Source organism: Neopsephotus bourkii, unplaced genomic scaffold, assembly GCF_033783945.1.
Source record: "Neopsephotus bourkii isolate Nb327-2 ecotype Australia unplaced genomic scaffold, CSIRO-AGI_Nbou_v1 NB_1037, whole genome shotgun sequence".
NCBI classification, from domain to species: Eukaryota; Metazoa; Chordata; class Aves; order Psittaciformes; family Psittacidae; genus Neopsephotus; species Neopsephotus bourkii.
Window position 1 is genome coordinate 1,641,586 of NW_026901526.1, and position 24,491 is coordinate 1,666,076.

Below are 24,491 nucleotides of genomic sequence, written 5' to 3' on the forward strand. Positions count from 1 at the left end.
CAAACACAACTGAATTGGCTTATCCAAAATTATCCAAATTTTGTTTTGGTATGTTAGAGGCAGCATATCAGTACCATCTTAAGTCAGACTTTTAAAAAAGTTTAGACATATGACTAAGTTTGATCCATCAGTTATAACTCATGATTCATATTGTCCTTGTGATCATACCATTCAAAGGCTTGCTGTATGATTTAATCTTAAAACCTGTCCTGTCTTGTGTTAAACAGGACTTTCAGGTTACTGTTAGTAATGTTACTGGCATTGCATTTGTTTTGGAGTTTTCCTTGATAAATTTACATCTCTGACCATAATCTGTCTATAATACATAGCTCCACATCAGCAACCAAACTTTTTCATGTGGGGAAGCATACACTTTCTAGATGAAAGAGGGCTTTTAAAAAATCATTTATAGGGGCAGGGTTTTTTTTCAAGTGAAATTAGGTAAAATGGTTGGACTATCTAATAGTCATTAAAACCACTAACGTAGCAATAAATAGACTTACACCACATATATAAGTTGATAAATTAATCTTTCCCTCCCTGTCTGCACCTGACTTGCAAATACAGATGTTTCTCCTCTATAACCTCCCATGTTTCTAGCTTGACTGAAGATTCTTTGAGAAAAATCTCAATCTTGTCTGTCTAGCTTCAGTTAATGATTATTTCCATTTCTAGAGGTGGTGCTTTTTGCTTTGATTTTAATATTGTGTTCTGAGAGCCTGCAGACACATACCTAAGAGACATAATTAAAATGTTTAGCTACAGTATGTCTTCCTTTAGATTAACTAGCTGTCTGCATGTAACAGACCACAAATGAAGAACAGTACTTTCTGCATGCTCAGTTCTCCCTCCTTCCTCCCTCCATCAGCAAAGTTTTCAGCCCATGTATCCCTTGGGGTGCCTTTGTAAGCAGCATCTTAAAGGTTACTCCTAGAGCTTGGCTAAATGTTACCAGTTCTTTAGGGAGAGTGACAAAAATACCCACTAATGCGGAGCTGAAATCTTTTAAGTCTGGTAAACCTTCTGATAATAAATAAGAAATACTTTGCCTCTAATATTTCATTTTATGCTTTAAAGTGCACCTGCTCACCTATGCTTTACAAGCAAAATTAAACATTAACAGCTTCTCATTAGTATTATAAGCCTCTTGGGAACATCAAGCTTCAGGAAAAACTATTTACATCAGTGTATGGTTGAGTGTTCAGAATAAGAAAGGGTGTATAGAACTGTACAAGAGAGTGCACCTTTGGCTTGTTGGTTTGAATTGGGAGCAGCTCAAATTTTGTAACCTTAAACTGATAGCTAAACCTACAAATCAAAATTTAGAAACTTGTAGTTGTAGAAACAAGCCCATGATGGCAAGCAATATTGTTAACCTTGGTCGGAAGGGTAGTGATCTGCTTCACCTGGGCAGGTGTTTTCCTAAGACCTGGGAAGATAAAGGAATTGAGGCCATCTGAGCTGAGCATGCCCAAAAGGCAAGATTTCATACTTGAAGGGGTTGGCTTGGTGAGTATCATGGCGTGAGCTGTTGCCTTATCTGGCTAGGACATTTAATGTAGAAATGTGTGCATGTGTTTCACGCCTTCAGAGGAGGTTGCATGTGTTGCACAATGAATCCTGCAGCTAGTGATATTTCTCTTGCAATGTTTCAAATTTAAAATTCCTTGAAAATCAAAGGATTTTCAAGAAATGTAAGCATGTGTTGTGCTATTGAGTGTCCTTTCAGATTGGAATTGTTCTGAGTGGTATTACCTCATAAAATGCTCTCTTTCTCTAATGGATTTGTTTCTGGCTAATTGGGTGAACTTCAGTTACAGCACACATAGCTATAAATAGTGCAGATTTTCAAAGAGCATAGCCACGATGTTTTGATGGTGTAAGTGCTAACATTACATTTCTGGCTATGAAATTCTGCTGCTCTTCACGCATTTAGGCACATAAATGCCATCACGTGCATTTTATTTAAAAAATATTACAAAGTTGCATTGTTAACAAGAGAAACAAGATTTAAAGAGCCAGCACAAACACATCACAAATGTTAAAATAGTGTAGCTTTAAAATATGCTTATTAGATCTCATCTTAAAATCAACTTTTCAATCTGTCTGTGGCTAACCTTTGTAATTTTGTTACCACAGTTGGGAAAACCACCCTATGACTTCCCACCTGTATAAGGAGCTTCTGGATTTCTGAACTTACATGGCGAGTTGCTTGTGTCCTGACATATGCCAGTTTACCAGGGTTAAATAACTAGGTTCAGGAATGTGTTTGGCTAGAGATTTTGGCAACTCAGTTTGTTGTGTTTGGGTGTGTGTATGTACTTCTGAATGTATGGGTAACAGTGTATGCTCAAGATTTTTTTGTCGGTCTGGATAATCATTAAGATTAGCAGAGGCAGCCGCATTGGGTGATTTCCCTTCAGAGCTAAACACTGTTTATGTGTAAAGCATAATTTCCCACCTTTTCTCTTGCGTGAGATGTATAATTTTGGAAAAAAAAATGGAATTTGGGGGTATCGGTGCGTGGATCTAGATGATGAGAAAAGGCTGTGCTGCAAATGGTGCATTTATGATGTATCTGAATGGGACTCATGAGAACTGGAGCATGCAGTTGTTGTTGCCATTGCTCTTGTGGGCCTTCCTGACAGTCCCGACCATAACTTCTGTTTGTGAGCAGAACGGAGCAGTGGCTGGTCATGCTATGGTCTCTCACTAATGGGATGTAACTAGTGACCTAGACAGGAGGCTTGCAATGTAAGGTTTTAGTTCCCTAGGTGAAAATTTTAGGAGCCTTGAGCTGCCCCTCAGATGTTAATTTGATTAGATAACCAGTGTTGGTTTGCTTTCTGAAGAGTAGCAGAGATTTACCCTCTTACCATCATCTCTGCTTTCACAGAGATTGAGAATGCGGTGGCTACCACAGCAGAAAAAACGCTTCTAAAAGGATATTTATAGGACTGAGCTTTGTACATCAGTATTAAGATTATGAAGATAAAAGCTGAGATAATATGCAAGGGGGTCTCTGCACATCCTGGAATCCTCTTTCTCCCCTGAACTTTGACTTTTCCAAATTCCCACTTCCTTCTATTTCAGGAAAAAGTTGCCTCATTATATAGAAAAATTCTTGTGCAAGGAAAAGTAACCGCCGAATGTAGCAGGTATAAACTTATAATTTCCCTCCAAGAATAATCTTTTGGTTCTTCCATGGCATTCCTGCATTGCATTGAATTAGTAATGTGGTGATCGAGGAACCTAGCAGAGTTTTCTGTGGTCTTGTTGAGACTAACACAGGTTTTTCAGTTGGCTGTCTCAGCTTGTACACAATACCTTTGGAGTGCATTTGGTATGCACAAATCTGTTTTCTAATGTGAAAAACATTTTACCAATACCCACATGAAGGAGTGTGTTATACACAAGCTCCTTTGTTTAAAATTAAAGGACATGGGCAAAAATAAGGTTGTCCATTAAAATTTGTATGTTCTTTTCAGAGTCAGTTCTGGATTTTTGCCACATGGAAGATCTTGCCTAGTGTTCAGATTGAATTGCACTAAGGTGTGGTAAAAATGTAAATGAAAGCTGTACAGACAGCCATGGGAATCACTTGTGAACCCTGCTACTAAACAAATTGAATTTCAAAAGCTGAATTCCAAATTCATCTCTGAGACAAGTCTTCTCAATCTACCAAAAATGCCTCATATATGTTGCACTGGTAAAGCAAAGTATTTTAAATTAATCTAAGCTGTGTCAGACTTGCCAGTTTCTAACATGAGACTGTAAAAAAAAAATAGGGTTTTTTTTCCCATCTTTAGGAAAAGATTTTCTTTCTTTTTTTTCTTTTCTTTTTTTTTGTGGCATCTCTATATTTGTCTTGTTCTCTTTTCCCCTGCTAATATTTTAGAGACAGTTGAATGCTCAAGAGGAAAATTATTTGTTGTAGGCTTCAAAATACTGTACATGCTTTCACTGCAAATATATTATCATTGAGTCTACAATGGCTATTTTTTATTTAGGAATTGTCTATATTGATCTTCAAAGAGCCTATCATGTGTGCAAGTATTTTAAGCAACCGTGTACAAGTTGATTCAAAAATACATCCCACACAAAAAAGTTTTATATCTTTATTTTTTTTTAATCTTCTTTTTTCCCCTCACTATATGAATCTGACACTTGCATTTGATCAAATGCTGTACAGAACTCTGTATTAAAAGTTTTGGGTGGAATGTTTTAGTTATGTGAAAAGCTACAGAAGACTTGGTCAAATCTGTGGTAGTAATCTTATTGCTAAGTGACATTTGTGATATTTTCATTTTGTGATATTTTCCTTAAAAATTTCTTACAAAAATTCCTGGTGCTTTGAAGGCAAGCAATGGCTATGGGACCCACCCCCACTGCAAAATGTTACACGTTATATTCCGTAGAATTCTCCACATTTGTATTTTATGGCTGCTGGATATTTAATGGTAATGGTGAGCAGCAGAGAATAGAAATCTGATGCACTGTCATTTTGAAAGTGTTCTGGATCTACAGCATCTGTTCTAATTTGCTGGCAGTCTCAAGCTTGTCCAGAGACAGTAATCCTTTACCAATTAGGTTTCATGAGGATGAGATGAGAGTTTGTGGTCAGGTATATAAATTAAAATTATGATGCCTGGTAAAGTTCAGAGCCACAGAAAACCCAAGGGAGTGTTGTTTATAGCTCCAAAGCAGTTTAAATACTGTGATTTAGCTTAACTGGTATGATTCACAGAGGATCATCAGAAGGAAAGAAAAAAAAGCAAGAGATGCTAAATTGAATGAGGTGTGACCATCTGTTTTCATACTGGGGCAGAAAGTGGGGTTAAGGTTAGAGATACATTGGTGTGCAAGGACAGCATTTCAAATCTGGTGGTGGAAATGATGTTGGAGCTGCTTTAAAAAAAATGGGGAAAAAAATTGTGATTTGAGATAAAAAGGCTACTCCTGCAATCAGTCTAATCACACATCCTGGTACTTGAAGCCTTACTGTCATCTTCTTTTGAGAGTCACAGTTAATAGCTGCATTCAAAACAGGTGGTGTGTGCGTGGGGGGGAAGTGTGCATTTTGAACTCTGGTTTTGGGCCTACCACTGCATTTCATCTTTTTAAACAGTTTGGTAAACCTGATGTGGAAGGTTATGCACTAATTTGTCTTGTACAGCATCCAGCAATGTCCTTTCTTAGCAGTACATAGGGCAAGGAAAAGAATCCTTTGGTTGTAACATCCTGTCGCAGATCAGCATATGTAGCAAGATGTGCCTTATTTCTTTAGCTATATTTTGAGAATAAATGCAAATAGAATAACTGTGTAGTTGACCAATTTATTTGCACAAATGAGCTACTTGGCATGAGCATTGCTATGAAGGTACTTTTTTAATGGATAAAAATGATCAAAAATGATGTTTAGATATTTGGTGCATTTGTTGGTTAACACTCAGACAAGAGTGCCATCCTGGGAAGATGCATCATGTTGATGATGATTTATACTAGGGGAGAAAAATTATTAAATACTGCTCCATTTAAAACCCCACCAACCAACCCCCCCCCAAAAAAAAACCCCAACCAACAACAAACTCCACTTCCCCCCAAAAAACCCAAAAAACCTTAAAAAATATCATGCTCTGTAATTACTACTTGGACTTGAAAAAGATTGGCCATGGAGCTACAAATAGTTAGATATTGACATAACCTGTTTAATTATGAAACATATAACACTGGAGGTAAACAGTATATTTACTTCCATGTTTATGGGTATGAAGTTCTACATGGCTATATTGTATGCTAGCTTTTGTATAGAAGCACAGTGAATGAGAGCAGATTATTTGACTTGACATACAAAACCAAGGTAGATTTGTTTTTTCCACATCCCACTGTTCAAAATTCTGCAGTTGTTCTGAATTTGAAATTTCCTTGAAGATTTTAAAATAAGATTGCTTAGATAGACCCAAAGGAAATCATTAATCTTTGAAAGAGGCTTTTTTGTTTGTTTGGTTTTTTTTCCGTGGAATAAATTGTGTCATCACAAATGTCTCTGTCAGATATTGATGGATCAGATCAAAATTTGCTGAACCTGTTAATGACGATTCCATGATTTCTCATTTTTTAAAAATCTGATTTGAGTGAAAAGTACAGTATAATTCTATTCATCATCATTATTGTTATGATAAGGACTAATTCTTTAAAGATCTTAAAATATTCCCTTATCTGTGCTATCAAAGAAACTTGACATTCTCTACAAATGTGCATATATTAGCTGAATAGGCTGAGGGACAACACATGCTGCTTTGATAGAGCGATTAAACTTAACAAAAAAATTATTTCGTAGAGACTGGACAAGTAAAAGGCACCAAAATTCCTGCTACCTCTTTTATTTGTGGTTGATAAAAATGTTCACAGAATGACATCAGCTGAAAAATGAATGTCTTTCCAGCAGAAATTATTTGCTGTATACAAATGCTAAAAGTATTTTTGGGAAATACTACTGCAAAACCCCACTCAGAGTTGGCTGGATATTGGCTTTCCCTGTGCTTTTGTCTGTGGGTCAGTGATGTGCTTCTCAGGTGTAGTCTGAGAAAAGCCAAAATCTGCCTGTTTGGAAGAGCCCAGAAACTCCATTGCAGTCCTTCCATCTTTAGAATAAACATGTTTCCTGTGAATGCCTCTTAGAGGTCTGTTAAAAGTTTCTGAATCACAGGGCTTGAGACATAATGGTGATTATCACAGTATCACAGTATGTTAGAGATTGGAAGGGACCTCAGAAGATCATCTAGTCCAATCCCGCTGCCGGAGCAGGAACACCTAGATAAGGTTACACAGGAACGTGTCCAGGCGGGTCTTGAATGTCTCCAAAGAAGGAGACTCCACAACCTCCCTGGGCAGCCTGTTCCAGTGTTCTGTCACCCTCACTGAGAAGAAGTTTCTTCTCAAGTTTAAGTGGAACCTCTTGTGTTCCAGTTTGTACCCATTTCCCCTTGTCCTATCATTGTTTGCCACTGAGAAGAGCCTGGCTCCATCCTCGTGACACTCTCCCCCTTTATATATTTATATACACTAATAAGGTCACCCCTCAATCTCCTCTTCTCTGAACTATAGAGACCCAACTCCCTCAGTCTTTCCTCATAAGGGAGATGCTCCACTCCCTTAATCATCTTAGTTGCCCTGCGCTGGACTCTCTCCAGCAGGTCCCTGTCCTTCTTAAACTGAGGGGCCCAGAACTGGACACAATATTCCAGATGAGGTCTCACCAGGGCAGAGTAGAGGGGAAGGAGGACCTCTCTCGACCTGCTAACCACCCCCCTTCTAATACAACCCAGGATGCCATTGGCCTTCTTGGCCACAAGGGCACAGTGTCGGCTCATGGTCACCCTGTTGTCCACTAGGACCCCCAGGTCCCTCTCCCCTACACTACTCTCTAACAGGTCGTTCCCCATCCTATACTGGAACCTGGGGTTGTTCCTGCCCAGATGCAGGACTCTACACATTATACTCGCATTGATCACTTGACTGCAGCTCAAAGGGAAAGCAATCCTTTTTTTGAACTTTGGCAGTGCTCTTGGGATGTGGGACAGCATGGACGGAGAGTGTGTTTGAGATTGCCTCCTTTTTCCCTCTTGCTGACAGCAAGTGTAGGATCAGGCTTGAATTAAGTGCCATAGGTTTCCCCAAATGTACAACTGTTTCTTGAACACAATCCCACTTGCAAACGTACCAGTTTGTCATGACTACATCCACTGCTTTCCAGTTCTCCCAGTGCTGTGACCTTGGATTGGGTTTGCCATCTGCTGCCTGAAGTCAGAACTGCTGCAGCTGACATGTGCGAAGGCTTGCGACAGTTTCACCCTGTATTAATCCCACCAAGAGGTATGGAGAAACCCAAGGTGTGGGTTTGTCAGTGTTATATACTAGTGATTCAATGGCCTGCAAGACATGTACCAATAAAAGTAGTGTTGTCTGGTCTAAACCTGTCTTCTCTGTAGGTAAAAGGTGGGGAAAAAATAAAAGACTGCTATCTCAATAAATGACTTTTGTTCTAGGTGGGTGAGTTGCTGGTTAGAGTGGTCCTTGTAAGACTAGAAACAAAAAGCAGTGTTTGGAGGTGATAACTGTGAAATGCTTATTCTTTCCTTGCCTGAAGTAGGTTGTGTTGGATAAAATAGCCTGTTGCCTTTCAGCTTAGATGTAGGATAGTAAAGAAAATTAAGCACAAACTTCATAGCAGTGTAAGATGGTGTTCAGGTCCTGTGAGGGAAGAAGTGAGAGAGGCTAAACTTAGGGGTTCTACTACCTTCTGCAAGCCTAGTAACAAACTTGGGCAGTGGGGAGGGGAGCGAGGTGTACACAACACAATCTGGTAGTATCTGGAATTATACCCTATTCTCAGTTAGTGTTTCAGAGACTCAAAATTCATTAAAAATTTATTGGGGGGGGCGGGCAGAAACAGCGTGTATTGCTTTATTTGGTCTTTTGTACCTCTCTATGCGGTCCTTCTCTGCAAACACAGTACTTCTCTAATTCATAACTTGTCTTGCCTAGAGCCGAGTGGTCTCAAAGGTGGGAGAAGCACTCAAATATTCCACATCTACCTTTACATCGCTTTTGTTTCCAGTTATACCAAGCACCTTGAGCACTACTTGTGATCTGGGCCAAAGTGTCTTTTCCAGCTCCCATTACTCTCATTTTTATTATATGCAAACACATCTACTTTTAGTTGCCAGGTGAAGTCCCCACTATAAATCAAAATTCCTTGGTGGCAGGACTTTCCAATCCACCTGTGGAAATACTTGAGGTTTGGGGTTGGTTGGTTGGTTTGTTTATATTTTTTCTTTCCTGGGAGTGAATGGCTATTCACTGAGGTACAGAAGACAGGCAGCAAATAATGGCTTTGCTTGGAATTTGCAAGATACTCCTAGTTGCACCTGTATCGAGTTTTAGAAAGGAAATGGTAAACTGTAGGTAATAGTGCTCTGTGCTTTTCTCCCTTGGCAAAATTAGGTAACAGCACTGGAGATGTAAGAGTAGTCATGGTTAATGAAAAAGCCTTGTGTTTGAAATTTATTAACTGTCTAAACTTTTTTTCAATCAATGGTTACCTTTTTTATTTTTCATTAAATGTGTTGCAAAGCTCTGAAAATACCAGCCACAGTGTGTGTGGATATGCAATTAAAACTAAATTACTTTGAACGTGGAAGAAGCCAGATTCCTGCTTTTCATTGGTGACTTCTGTTTTATATAAATTTTCTAGTACAAGCTCTTATATAAAGTTTCCTAAATGACTTCATAAACTAGTAACTTTTTAATATATATATAATTCAGTACTTATAAAAACTTCATTTTGGTTCCTACTTTCCTGTTGTTACAGAAATCTAACACTGAAGCCAGACAAAATTCCAATTTCCATTCTAATTGCTTTCGGAAGATTATATCAATTGTAATATAAGGAGGAAAGAAGGGTTAGCACTGGAACAAAGTAAGTGGCAAAAAAAACCCCAAACCTCAGAAGGGGAGGCAATGACATGAAACTGTTTCAACAGTTGCATGTAATTTGGATGATGCTGTTACAACCTTCAGTGCGTGCACTCCAGTCTGTCAAACCAGCAAAGCTCTCCATGCTAGAAATGCAGCACAGCCAGAACAACAACTCTAGGTATTACTTCTCCTTCTACTTAATACCACTCCCCTGATGACATAGAATTGTCTCAAAATTAATTGTATCTTGGATTTTGAAGTTAATTTTGTTGTGTCTTTTGCTCAGAACCATGTATACCATACAAAAACAGATTTGCAAGTCTCTTTCTCTTTAGTAAGGGTAACAAGGTGCTGGTTTTGAGTAATGGGACAGAGACGGATATGTTCAGACGCAGCCTGCTTACTTTACCTCAGCAGATGAGATGTGCTCTGAGAATAGAAAGAAATGTAGGAGCTGTCTCTGAAAACTTGACAGCTGGGCAGCATATTTGGCAGGAGGTAGATAAGGCAGATAAATTGATTGAAAATCCTGCTTGCTTACAATGTATAAGGGCCCTTTTGTAGGTCGTACCTAGCTTACAGGAGCTTGTAATGCTTGTCTCACCAGACTTGAAAAGGTGTAAATATATTCCTACAATATTTGTCTGCACATGGTGTAACACAGTAGTCCTGGTATGAAATCTGTATTTTGTATATTATTGCTTACACTGACCATCTGAAACAAGGCTAGGGTAGCTAGAAAAGGTGAAGGACACCTTCTTCCTTCTGTTCTTCCTGTCTGTTCTTGATCTTTTTAGATAACCAGTGCAGATTAATAACAGATTAATGATATGGTGCTTAATCAGCATTTATTATTTTCACTTAAATTTGTTCCATCCCAGCCATTAAACTAATGATTTTTCTGGTTTTAAAATAGTAGCTTCTAAACCGTCTTGACTTCTTTTTAACTGCTTCTTGGTTATTATGGTTGTCAAATCTTTCCTGTGGACAGGGAAAGCTTTGAGCCAGTGGAAAATGTTGTGGTTCCCTGTCCTGTGATCCAGGGTTTTATAGTCTGTATTATTTTACCTATTATTTTAATGTACACACAAACACATATGTATATGTACCTAAAAGCTGCAGCAGTTGGCCGAGTAGGATAGACACTTATGTTTCAAATGTAAATGCCAGGGAATAGGTTCTCTAATTAGGAAATGGTATTTGTGACTCCATGTCTAACAGGACATACCAGACTTCACTGTGCTCATTTTTATAACTAAAGAGTATGCACACAGACATATACAGAAAGCACTCTTTATAATTACAGAAAGCTGGTTAAACTTTTTCTCCTCATTTTCCTTTCTGTAAGAATAACATGCAGTAACTACTTGGCATCATATTTCTTAGGAGCTTTCTATCTCCAGAAAATGATTTATTAACTAGAGTTCAGCTGCTTTTTGCTTTTGTTGCTGTTGACAAAAGGCATGTTTAAGCATGTTAAATTGGCTTAATGCAGTGGACAAAAATGATGGCTAAGGGTAGCAGAACTTGCTGCCAACACATATTTCTTCTTTGTACCATTTATAAGGAATAGTTAATCTGACCTCAAAGAAAAGAAACATATGCTCCACCAGATAAGGTGCTAAAGATGAATGAATCTGTCTGCTGTGGAGCATTTGTTGGAATAAGAGAGAGAATATTAAAAAAAAAAAAGAAAAAAAAAGAGCATGAGGGAAGGAAGACTTTGCCAAGTTCCAGGAGGAAAAATGTAAAGTAAATCTGGGAAGGGACAAAAATAGTGGAATAAAGAAAGAGAAGGTGAATTAATGAGAAGGAAGCTAAAAAGGCAGGTCTATTGGCAGTCAGCATTCCTTCTAGGGCTATGTTTCTTTTTTTTTGCACTCAGTTGTAATTCTGGACTGTGGCTTTAGCACCGTGGGTCTTCTAAAGTTGGGCTAAAACCCAACGGTGCTACTTGAGGGAATTTTTTTTGTAATTGCATAATATTAATAGACTGCTCTGTTAATAGGGTCTTCCAGCCTCACTAGTACATACAGGTACAGGCACATTTTTCAAATGGATTATTAATTTTCATTTCAGTCCAGTGCCAAATACACAGAAAGATAGAAAAACTATCTGGCTGGCTAGAAGCTTGAGATAAAAGTGTAGGTTTTTACAAAGGAGGAAATTAAAAATAAGAGTGGCATAAACAGAAATAGAATCTGAAACACAAATCTTGGTGGTTGTGTAGAAACAGCATTTCATATCCAGGCTGCTGGCTTCAGTCTCCTTCAAAGGCAGTGGTAAAGGAATAAGGCTGTAGTGTTGATGGACCTGATATCTGAACATTGGAACCTGATCTGAATTTCTTTTTCTTTTAAGCAAACTGCCTCTCATCTCTGTCGTGTACTTTTGGTATGTTTTGTGTCCTACACTGGACCAGGGGAAGTGGTGATATTTGGACTTACATTCCATGACCAAGGTTTCATCTCTTGTTTCTGAATTTTAACTGTTGTCCCTGCTTTACTATGAGAGAACTGTTGGTAACATTTGCTATTTTCAATTTTTACTATTCTGACTAGGTATGGTTTTTCTCTTAATGGTAAACTTTGGTTACCAATAGCTTTGAAATAATTATTTTAAAGCGTTGCAGTTACATATTGAGTTTTGGTGACTGATCTTGTTACTATATTTACTTGTAAAAGTGATTACCTAATAATAACTTAAAAAGAAGGTAAGGCTGAAGCTGAATGTACAAACTTACATTTGTACTTATTTGAAATTTCAGCTGAATATTTGTAGCTTCATTGTGTTTAGCTTTTGAATGAAAGCTGTGTCCAGACATGATCACTCAGTCACTTGTATAAGAGATAAGAATGTAACAATGCACATAAGTTACTTTTGCTCTGTATCACAACAAATGATGCTGACACTAACAGCAGTGGTGGATAGCTCTCCAGAGTGCTAAGGGCTGGGTGGCCACCCTGTTCTCCATGGCAGGATGGATTGCTGAAGCACTGGGAATGGTCTCTATAGGAGACTTTCTCTCCATCTCATAAATGGTATATCTCTGGGCTGTGTGCATCTCTTCTCATGGTTGTGGTTTTAATTCTGGGGGCCCTTAATGCAGTCTGTAAGGTACTGGCCTTTCAAAGGTTTCAAATCTGTGGTTCCAAATCTGCACTGGTCTTTCCTTTTCCTGCCTTCTTTCCCCCAGTAATTACACTCATATGTAATATCTTTTGAGAGCTAACATTTCAGCACTTTCACAAATACCATAGATAAGAAATCAGTAAACTCAGTCTAAACATGAATTTAATTTTAAAGTAGCATGCAGGCAATACTGAAGTCAGCAGTGTTGTTTAGGTGGTGAAACTTTGAAGTACTTCACCAGTAGTAAGCAGGAAAGCCAATAATATAGACTGGGTAACTTTCACAAAATGGAATCAAGACCTTGTGTTTTGAATTGGGCTAGTGAATGTCTTTTGGACAAGAATCTGTTAGTGAACAGGAGGGAGCTGTACCATAACTGAAGTACTGGGCTCTCTACAACCACAACCTGGCTGGTTGTGGGTCATCTACAAACAATGGTTGGTGTGATATTAACAACAAAATCAATTAAAACAAAAAAACAACGAGGCAATAAAAAGAATTTATTGATATCAGCAATGAACTTGGGTCAGTCCCTGAGGATGGTGTACCCTGAGGCTAAATCAGTGTCCTGGGTTTAGCAGTAGCAGTCAATTTTTCTCCTTCTTGGTAGCTGGTGCAGTGCTGTGTTTTGACTTTCAGCCTGGGAACAGAGCTGATAACACCGATGTTTTCAGTTGTTGCTAAGTCATGTTTACCCTGACCAAGGACTTTGTGAGTCTCATACTCTGCCAGGGAGGAGGGAAGCCGGGAGGAAGCAGAGACAGGACACCTGACCCAAGCTAGCCAAAGAGGTATTCCATACCACAGCACATCATGCCCAGGGGGGTAACTGGGAGTTATCTGGAAGGACGCAGGCTCGTCTGGGTCAGGCTTGTTTTTCAGTGGGTGTTATTGTATTCTCTTCCCTTATTATTTTTTCTTATTGTTGCTGGGGGTGGTGGCGGTGGCGGTGGTGATTTGTGTTGTACATTGGTTGTGGGACTGTTCTTGTCTCAACCCGTGGCAGTTGAATTCTTTCGATTCTCCTCCCCATCCCCCTGGGAGTGGGGAAGGGGGGGGAGGGGAAGGAAAGAAAGAGGGAAGAAAAGGGGGTGGGAAGTGATTGAACGAGCTGTCTGGCTGGGTTTAAACCACGACAGTTCTTTTTGGCGCCCAACGTGGGGCACAAAGGGATTGTAAGGAAAAGCCTTTGGGGAGGGTCTGGGTGGGTCCCAGACAACACTGGGAGAACTAAACCCAATCAGGACAATCAGAATGAAATGTTTTTGTGTTTAATAGATTTTCTCATTTCTTGTTTTATATTGGCAACACTACCATGGCTTGTAGTTGTCAGTTGTGACTGGACTAGAGTTAAACAAACTGGCATTTAAGAAAAAAAAATTGCCCGGGAAGACAGACACAGACAGACTCACTGACAGGCAGGTGTCACTATAAAACCTCTCACTCAATGATTGGCATCAGCAGCTAAATTGCCCAAAGCTGACTGATAAGTGAGAAGGACTAGACAACAATGCCTGCCTGCATATTGGGCTGCCCAATGAGGACAGTTCAGGCTGACTGCACGTTTCAGCACAATCTATGGAGGAAGAAGGAAGACGTGATTTTTGCTGACAGTAACATTCAACTTTCACCTGTTTTGGTATTTAAAACATTAATATTTGTAATTAAGGCATTAGAAAATCAGGAAACTCCCATTGTTAATACTGGTACTTGACATGTTGGGAATTTGTAGAATAGGTAATGGAACTTGAGCAGTATTTCTTGCAGATTCAAACTGGCATTTAGCTATGAAAATAGAAACAAAAACTACAACATGTAATGTGCCAGAATTTCAAGCTGATCTTACTTGGCTAAAACTTCTTCTATTGGTGATACTGGCAGGCCCAATGCTTGTTATATTGCAAATATATGTATTGCATTGTTTCTGCAGACAATTACTCTGGCATCTCAATGGCGCCATTTTCTGTGTGAAGAAGCTTCTTGTTCAAAAACAGGGATGGAACTTAATAAAATCTGGGTCAATATTTAACATATAGCTTAGCTAAAGCTGGAGAGAAACTGATGTGGATATTCCACTGTTTGATTTTCCAATCGTGTGGCTGCATGATGCTGCAACTTTTTATGTGCAAGCATCCAGCTGTTGCTATTTGGGTTACAGGACAGATGGAAAAATTAAGAAAATAAAAGCAGTAAGTTGTTCTAATTAGACTTGGGACTGGCAAAAAGTTTTTGTGCCTTTTCTTTGCTATATTTATCTATATGGCTGTCTTAGATTTGTTAAATCATGACTGAGGCAAATCATTCACTTATGGCAGAAGTGGCATTGGCTGGGATACCATTAGCTGAAGCTCCTGTGATTTGTAGGATTTTTTGTTGCAGAATCTGATTGTATGAGAAGACTTTTTACAAGGTAAATCCTCTTGTTTTAAACAGCTTCTTTACCGGTTTGCAGTGAAGAAGCAATGAGGTTTTCTCCAACAAAGGGAGAGCTTAATCCCAAATGTCTCTCTCTCTCCAGCAAATATTAATGTACGTACTGCAGAAATGTATGAGTGTATACTTATTTTCATAATTATGCATAATCTTGAATTAAAATTACTTTAATACTTTTGAGGAAAAGATAAATAAATGTCTCTTTCTCTGCTTTTTCACTTTGGAAAACATGTCTGATGTATGTGACCAGTCCTTAGGGACTTTAAGGAAAGACTCAGTGTGTTTGCACAATTTTTCAGCAGGGATAAGAGAGAGAAAGGTGGATTTCTAAAACAGCACAGAGAGTTGTCTGCCTTGCTATGTCCCTTCTTTCACTATGGAAGGTCTGCCTAAACCTGTCATAGGCCTTTCTGCTCTGCATCTTTGGTTTTGCCTTTCGTAGGTGGTATAACCTTTGCTAAAGACAGAATACCTTCCCCCCTAAACGTGGCAACTCTGAAGAATACCTTTTGTGAAGCCTGTTTTGTTTCTTCTATTTTATTTTTTCCTCTTCTCATCCTTTCTCTTACTCTCCACCCTCCTCAGTTTCCCAGCTGGCAGACCTGGCATGATGACATGGTGTGTCAGGTTGCATCAGTCACATTGTCTTTTGTGACATTCTGGCTTAGAAGGAGATGTGACTGATGAGAGGTGATGGTGTCACATCGCAACCGAGGCCTCAGCTGGAGAAGTCTGAGCAATTCCCTCAACCATCATTAAAAGGGTCATGGGATGGAAAAGTAGAAAGCTGCCTTACATCCCTCCCTTGATCTCCAGTCCCTTTCACATAGCATTTTTTGCTAGCTGTGTCTGCCAAGTTAGCCTGGATCAAGAGCTATAGCTGGAGAAGTTTTGAAGGCATGTAGGAAGGAGCTCTGTGACATCTGTATTGTCAGCAGAAATTTATCTGTGGGCAACTGTAGTTGCTCTTTGTTAGATGAATCTTGTTGCCATGTTCTCCACATTGTCTTACCAAATTACAGCCAACTTATTGTGAGCTTTTCCTTACAATCAGGGAAATGAATTAAGAAGCTCACAAGCTTCCCTCAGGCACCGTCAGAGGTCTGCAGCTTGCTAATGTCACTAAATAGCAACAGGCAGCTGCGACTTGTTCCTGCATAAAAGGAGCATAAGTATGTGTTGCCGAGCTAGAAAACAGAAGGTCTGAAACTATGATAGTCCATGTTAATCTTCCAATTCTATCTGAAATAAACAGCTGAGATTCCCTTGCTGTCTGCTGTATCTCTTTGTGCTCACCTGCAGCAGCTGTAGGAAGTGCTCTCCCTACTGTATACCAGAGATACTTTTTCTACAAAAGGGTCTCAGTAGTACTCTGAGCAGTGTTAGGCAGAGTGTATTTCACCACCCGGACGACTTTTGCCTTTCCAGATGAGTGGTTCCTTTCCAAATTATGTTTTTCAGCTGCTTTTCTCATTGACAGCAGTACAGCATTCATTGGCGAGTTGCCTGTGTTTAAAAAAAAAATAAAAATCATTATTCTTGCAAATCATCTGTTAAAGCTGTGTATTTATTTTTCCTAGTGTATCACTGGTAAATAAGACAATTTTGAGAATAGGAAGGCAGCATAATACTTATTACTGCTAGGAGAAACTGGATGAATTGTTATTTTTCTATTGCTGAATCATGACCCTGACTGAAAATTATACTTACCCTTCAACTTCAAACACAGCTTTTAACTTGGACTGTCCTTTAGCTTGACATCTATTTTTCCTTTTCAGCTCCTACATTTGGGGCTATAAAATAAAATACTTCCCTTTTCTGCTTATTTGTTCTGATGCTTTTCTGGGTCATCATTTCAGTGCTCATGTTTTTTTCAGTCTTCTTCCTTTTTTCTCATACCTTCTTTTAACCCTCTTGTACTTAGTTCTTTTCTTATGACCATTCCATTCTTCCTTGATTTCATTGCTGCATTTTTTCTGCCTCCAACTCTGCTCCTCTCTCCCTCCCTCCCTTTGCTGCCCAGTATTCATATAGAAATTCAGACTAATTTAGTTAGGAAGGGTCCTCTGGAGGTTACCTGGTGCTGTCCTTCAGCATGAAGGGCACTCTAGAGTTCTATTATATAAGCTTGTGGTGTATCCAGGAGCAGTCTGTGGTCTTAAGAATTAGTCCCTTTTCAGCCTTCTTCCATCTCTGCCCTGGTGCCTCTTCAGACTTTCCTTGCCTCCTCGCCATTCTCTTCTGTCATTCCCAAAACTTTTCTTCCAGCCTGGCAGCAGCTTTCCCAGGTCTTTGGGCCTTTTCCTTGTGCACATAAACTGCAGAACAGGTAAGAAAGTTGAAATAACCTGAATACCAGAGCCTTCCACAAAATTCTTCTCCCTCTCACCCCCCTCCTCTTCAGCCTTCCCTAGTTTACTGTTTATCACTGTTTTCCAGAAGGAGTTGAGCTGTTGCTTTTTTTGCGCATATTTCCCAAATATCTCCACATTTATGAAAAGAAAGTCGGTCTGTCCTTCAGCCTCTCCACCTCAGCTCTTGTTGGCTGCCGAGCTATTCACAGGCTGAAGAGACAGAGAGAGGTGCTTCCTAATGAAAATACTCCTGGAAGCAGGTACATCTCTGTGATACACACCAGGCTAACTAAACTACCGCAAGGATGGATTTCTTGAATTACACTGTCAAATTACTACAGCAGGCTCAGCTGATAAAGACTTCATAGCTCAAAAGTTCTTGTAAACAGTACTTGATGTGATGAGTTGCTGCTTTTGACTTCTTTCTTTTAGACTAACTCTGGGATTTACTTGGGCATTGGCAGGTTTTATGTAGGAATCTGCCTGGTGTGACTGGGTTTGTTATGTTTGTATGGTCAAGCAAGCTGAAGCAACAGTGTTCCTCCTTTTAGGAAACTGAAGGGAAATATCTGTGTTGCCTGATTTCCTCCTTTCTAATTTTTCCAGGATTCTGATAATTTCTTTTCCTGGGAAAATATGCCTTGCAGCTTACTGAGCACTGCAGAGTCTCAGGCTTAACAGAGCAGAGCAGTGGAAGACACACCAGTATATTCCAGTGCTACTTTTGTCTGTTGTCCTCTTTTTCAGTACCAATGCCGATATAGGAGTCTGTATTACAGATGCTGGCAGGCCCCACTGTTGAAAGCCAGACAGTTTTCGGTCTCTTCTGTGGGAGTGCTCCAGGGAGATGAGCAAGGCTGTGGCATGGGGTGGTCCTGGGGCTTGTTGGGAAGGAGGTCTGGTAGGGCTGTGCAGTCAGCAAGCAATCTGGGCAGTGAGGGTCCATACAAAGGATATCAGTCTCTTTCTCCAGTCTGTAGCTTCTGTTTTCTGCTTGACTGCACTCGCTACCTTCCTCCTGCCCCTCTGGGAATTGCCCTCTTATTACCACAATTACAATCTGTACACATTTCATTAAACTAATATCACTTCGTCTCAGGCTTTCTTCACCGAAGTGCACAGCTGGAGGCCCATTTCTTTTCCTCAGCTTAAACACTTTGACAGGTTAAGAAAGCTATTATGGCTGAATAACAGGTGTTGCAAAACAATGTGCATTTGATGTTTAAATGAGAGAGCTTCTTTATTGACTGTCTTTATTGCAGCGAAGACTCTCCTTTTTCAAGATGACTGGATTTTTATTGCTTTTACTGCTTTTTAAAGTGTATTCTGTTGTTTCAGAATAGGTCCGGAGTGACTTTCTGCACTTATTTGTTATTCTGATGTATTTTTTTATTTGCATTTTTTTGCCTTCTTATCCAGGTGAAAGATACCAGTGCTAAATAGAAAAATCTTATTTTGTCTCTGCATCACACCAGCGCTAGTGCTTCTTATTCCTGGGCAGCTCCCAGTGGAGCTATAAGCCATTCAGCTCCATTACTTGGCCTTTGCTTATTATTTCTAACCAGACTTGATTCACTTCTCACGTATCTATATAGCAGCCTATATATATATGTACATAATAAATACAACATTTTATATATTTAAGTATTTAAGTTATAGCTGGGCTTTAGAATGTTTTGCAGAGATTTTTCAGAACATTGCAGGAGACTTGGGCATATGCTGTTTGCTGGCTTCCAGTGGTCCAAATCAGTCACACTTATTTGGGAATCTCAACAATTGTGTTTAGTCTGTGGTGCTATGTGATATGATTGATATAGGGTGTTCACAGATGATCTAACAAGTAGCATGGCCCAAAAAAAGGAGCCTGTGATTATCAGGACTTGAATGCAATGTGACACTTAATTGAACACAACCAATATATTATAACTGAAAGAAATATTAAAAAGATAAAAAGAAAAAAAGTAAAATTTCTCATCATTAAAAAGCAAAGTCCTCTCTAAGAAAAATAAATTAGCTCCTGCGTAATCTTCCCATAATCCCACCCCATGCTCCCCACCTGCCAGTTAGGCTGAATTTTACTAAAGCTTTCCACAGGCAGGAGGACACTTTCCCTTCCACTCCCACAAGAAGGTTTTGCTAATGCAAGCAGTTTTAAGGAGGACCAAGACAGAAGAAAATATAACTACGTGTAGTAGTAAAGTAAGGACATTGTGGTTATGGCCTTATATTTCTTTTTTTGTCCTACTACCTATTTTGCCTTCCAACAGTGTAAAAGGAGTTAACCATGTCACATATTAGCAGCTAGAAGTTCAGAGGGGCTAAAACCTTATATTGGGAAGGAGGAGCAAATCTGTTCAAGCCAATTTCATTCATGTGCAATTTTTTTCCCCTGTCTAATTCCTACCTCAAATTAGGCACTGATGCAAGGTCTGGCACATTGAGAAGGGAGGGGGAAGGGCTGTCTGTTTTGGGGAAGCTGGGTGCAGTACTGAGGAACCTCAGAGGAGGTCTAGCTAGCTGGCTGTATTACACCATTTTTGTTTACATGATTCATACGGATGCCACATGAATTACGTGCAACACTAATTTGCAAGTAGAAGGAAAATTGTGTGTAGATGAAGAAGAAGGTGGGAAAGCAACTAGCTGTCACCACCGCCATATATTTTTCACAGTAGGCAATAAATTATTTCTGTGATCCTCTGGAAAATTACCTGTAATAGAGGAATTAACTGTTTCTCATTATTATGTAGATCTTGGGTATATTTAAATTTGTGACAATGCCAAAGGAAAGTGAAATGCTAATTAGTACACCATTTTTCTATAAATGTCTCTGTAACTGAAGAAGTCTGTCACAATGCTGTCAAGAGAGAATTTTGTTGTTTCTTTTGTTGCCTCTTTTTTTTTTCTCCCACGTTGCACAAGTCAGCTCCTGAATGTTAATGGTTTCAACTGTTGCCAGCCTGCGTGCTCAAAAGTGTGTGTCTTGATGCACATGTATTTGTCTTTAGTGCACCTGCGTACAAACCAGTCCTTATGGTGTACATTAACAACAGGAGAATTTTGGGACACCTGACAGTGTCGTGCTCCATTTGGTGTAACTTCTCTGGACACACTACAGCTTATCTAGGTTCATAATGATGTGAGTGCATCCAGGTTGTTTCTTCTTCTCCCCCTACTTCTAAATAAAACCAACACAATCTTTCCATCTGAGCTAAAGTTATATTTACTATTTAGCTATTCTTGCTTTCTAAAAGTACAAAGCCTCTCTCAGTTACTGTTGGTGGATGAACTGCCATGGTGGTGTGCATGGATTACTTGCTGCTCCTTCCATTTATTCTGCATTGGAAAGTGTGGGAGCTAGGCTCAACAGGCAGTCAGGAGACTAATGAGTTTCCAGCTATTCCTTCTTCTCTCAACCTCTCTTGTCTGTGTAACATAACTTCAAGACAAGCAGGAAAGATGCTCTGGCCAGGTGCCCAGAGCAGAGGTGTGGCTCGCTCTGTGGACACGGCTCTTCGAGGGAAGGAGAGCTGGATGGAGACAAGGCAGTCAGAGTGGAGATGGTGACTGTATGCTGGCAGAGGGGGAGCAATATAGGAAGGGTAGAAGGTAGTGTATGTGTATATGCTTGTATTACAAACTGCAAAGAGAAAGAAGGTTAGAGTGACCAAAAATTAGGAAACAGGCTCTGGCTATTGAAAAAGGCAAATAAATAGGCATTAGAAATAAAGTAGAAGCTAATAAAGAAAAAATATAGGGGGAGGGGAAGGGTAGGTTGTTATATATAGGGAATGAAGGAGAGAACTAGAAAAAACTGAATGAAGGCAATAAATTAGGAAAGGTATGTTATTATTTGCTTTCATTCATATTTATTTCTCTCAGGCTGGGTGCAAGGAGCAAATTATAGTGGAAGAGGTGAGTGGAACTGTAGAAACAAAATGTTGATAAGAAAATGCAAATACTGTAAATATAGGTGCTTGAAAATAAAATGGAAAATTTTGAAGTATCACTGTAGGACCTTGGGAAAGAGTTAAAAGGGGGCATGAAAAGAAACGGAAATTCCAAAGTTAGTTTTTATGCCACTATTTTTCTTTAACTTTCCTCCCTTCCTCATTGTAATTTTTGATTCTGCCACAGATCTCTTGACCTCTAGGGGTTTTCTGCTTCAAATACTTCCCAACTTAGAGTACAGCCACCTGCCCTTTGACTTGTATCTCCAGCACCTTCTGGGAGGTCTGGAATTTGCTCGTCTTGTTGACATGCTTCTCAGTGTAAAAGAGCCTTCTTTGTGGTTTACATTTCATACACTTGCTCCCTTTGTAAACCTCCTTTTATCTGACCCTGTCGTTCCCAAATGTCTCATCAGGCGCCTTTTTGGCTTTTGCTGTTTGCTGTGAGAAAGTGAATTGTGATCAGGCGGTGCATACCTGCTCCTCTGCCTGTTTAAAGCACTTGTTCCATGAGTCTGCTATGCCTGCAGTGACCCATGGGTACGTGCCCTGGTTTTCGGTTTGGTTTCTTTTCTGTCACAGAGAGCAACCTCTGTGACTTGCCAAGATCTCAAAGCAGGTTGCTTGTCTTATGGCTGACAGGATAACAGGAGTGTAAAGGCAAGTGGGCCTTGGGCTGATTGCAGTTGATGTGGGCAGGGTGTGGGGTGGATGCAGTGAAGCAGAAAACATTTCTGTGCCAAGGGATGTAGCTTCAAAATTTCCTCTACTTGTACCTATGAGCAACACGAGGATATTTGCAGGCATATTTAAACTCCAGGTAACATATAGAGGGTCTGAGGTTTTCTTTTTGAGCTGACTCAGCTAATTTGAGAACATACAGCTAAACAGGGAGTGTCCAGGCTGGTACATACACTGTAAAAAATAGCAGCCATCACATTCAGATGGCCTAACTATGAACTCTTTATCCCAGTGTAAACAAGATGCACGGCTAATGTGTAGGAAAGAAGAATCAGGCCTTGAACTCACAGAGCTGAGGAAATTAAATCCATTGATGAATCTGTGGGTATTTTTTGTGTCCACACCCAGCGATAGGTGCCCCCAGAAGTATCTGTTTTACTATTAGAATGCTGTCCAAAATAAGGGCTTGCTGACAGCCTCAGCTGTTACCACACAGGAATTAAATGTCTTGGGATCCTTCATAATCATTCCAGTCAAGGCTCAGAAAAAAATTGTTGCTCATAAAACAATCTCCTACGGGCCTTCAACCTTAATAAGCTTGTGTATGGAATTATGAATTTATAAGCATCATAAAATTATAATGGAAAATCAGTAAAAATACTGCTTAAAACTGTTTTTCACCTTGCTTGCAAAATTCTTTCCGTAAAAGAGAGAAAACATGATTTGGGTTTGGTGGGGCTTTGCTAGGCATGTAAATCCCTCATGTATCTGTAGGCTGAGTTCAGGATATTTGAAGAGAGGCACATACAGACTGATAAGTTTGGTAAAGGGCTTATGTATGCATATCATAATCTGACATCTTTAGATTACATTTATTAGAACATACTATGTGGCTGTTTATTGCTGTTAATATAAAGGTATGTAGAGGCACATGTCAGTATATTTCTGCGTAGACAAGCAAAATCCAGCTTCAGGTTTTTTGGAGCTGATCTTAGGCATATTGCCTTTTTGTTTTAGATGAGACTTGCCACTCAGAAGCTGTGAGAGAAGATCCTCTTGGAGCACAGGTAGCTTGTGTAAGTTTGCAAATTTCCTGCTAAAGAGCCTTTAAATTAAACTTAACTATGCTGGGAGAAGAACAATATCCAGAACTGTAGTCACTGACTCTCATCCTCTTCCTTTGTGAATCACCATCCCAGCAGTGCATGGTGATTCTTTTGGATTCATCATTGTCTTTTCCCTCTGACTAGTTTCAAAATATGCATTATCCCACATGCTAAGCATCCTTCTCAGTTAAGAGAAGCAGAAATGCTGCCTGCTGTTAGAACTCAAGAAAAAAATATTTCAAGCTTCATGTAATGGTTCTGAAGAAATTCCAGAAAATAGAAGTTCTTTAATTTTCTAAAGTACCGAATTTAGGGTTAGAATTCAGAACTTTGACTGCAGATGATTTTCAGGAGAAAATATAAGTACTGTGAAAGTCACTTGCCTTTTTTGACATTATTTGGCATTTATGAAAGGACAAATGAGATTTTTGGTGAAAGTATTGAACTCTGATTACCAAGTTTTTTGCTCTATCACAGATTTTGAGTGGAATTTTATAAATGTTATGATCTATTTTTTCTGCTTTATTAATCTCTGCCTGCTTGTCATCACACTGCAAAACAGGAAAAATGTTACTTCTATGATACTTGCATATCTCTTTTGAGCTACAAGATTTTAAACCAAGCACTTTCTTTCAGTTTCTTGCTGCAGCACATTGGAGACAAGACACAAGCTGGATTTTTGGTACTGAAACAATGATTATTTTCTTAGATCTGTATGGTTGAACAAACCTGTGATATCTTCTGAACATGATCAGGAAAGGAAAACATTAGAGGAATCTGCAGTTTTAATACAAGTTTAAATAAAAATTAAACAGTCTATACCTTAAACGATATGGAAAACATGAAGCTGTCTACTTTTTATTATTGTAAGATTGAACGCCCTGATGGTAAATTACACAAGATAAATTTGTCAGGACATTAAAACACTGCATAATGGACATCAAAGTGCTGTCAGAAGAATCTTCTGTCCAGTGGGAATGTTGGCACCAGAGAAAGGGTACCTGTGATAATATATAATTTTAATTGGACTGTGTCATGACAGGCTGACCAGATGCCAATAAAAAAGCCTATGGAAAAAAATATTATGAACGGAGGACAACGTAATGACTGTATCTATATATATCTTCCCATTTCCTTTAACTGACAGTTTTTAATCTCTAAAATGCTTTCTGTTCTAGATTTTCTTTCTTTTTTTTTTTTTTTTCTCCTTAGGATGTAACATTGTCGTACCTTCTGTGATCAGTACAGGATGCTCTGATAAGAAACTTGGTAAAGGTGGAGAAAGAGTGCAGCACTGCCATTGAAGAGAAGGTGGCAAGGGGCTGCCATAGGGTTTCTCTTTGAAGAATCTCCTG

The 24,491-nt window shown here is 39.3% G+C and overlaps 1 long non-coding RNA gene across 2 annotated transcripts; it reads left to right on the plus strand.

Annotated features, from left to right (window-relative positions):
* The first annotated feature begins 1,409 nt into the window (after positions 1–1,409).
* On the plus strand, positions 1,410–24,207 carry LOC133216344 (uncharacterized). Of its 2 annotated transcripts, none has more exons than XR_009726625.1 (3): positions 1,410–1,509; positions 23,048–23,106; positions 24,051–24,207. It is a non-coding gene; the product is annotated as an uncharacterized LOC133216344 (long non-coding RNA). The 2 variants fall into 2 exon arrangements; XR_009726626.1 differs by lacking the exon at positions 1,410–1,509 and adding an exon at positions 3,494–3,709.
* The last annotated feature ends 284 nt before the right edge of the window (positions 24,208–24,491 follow it).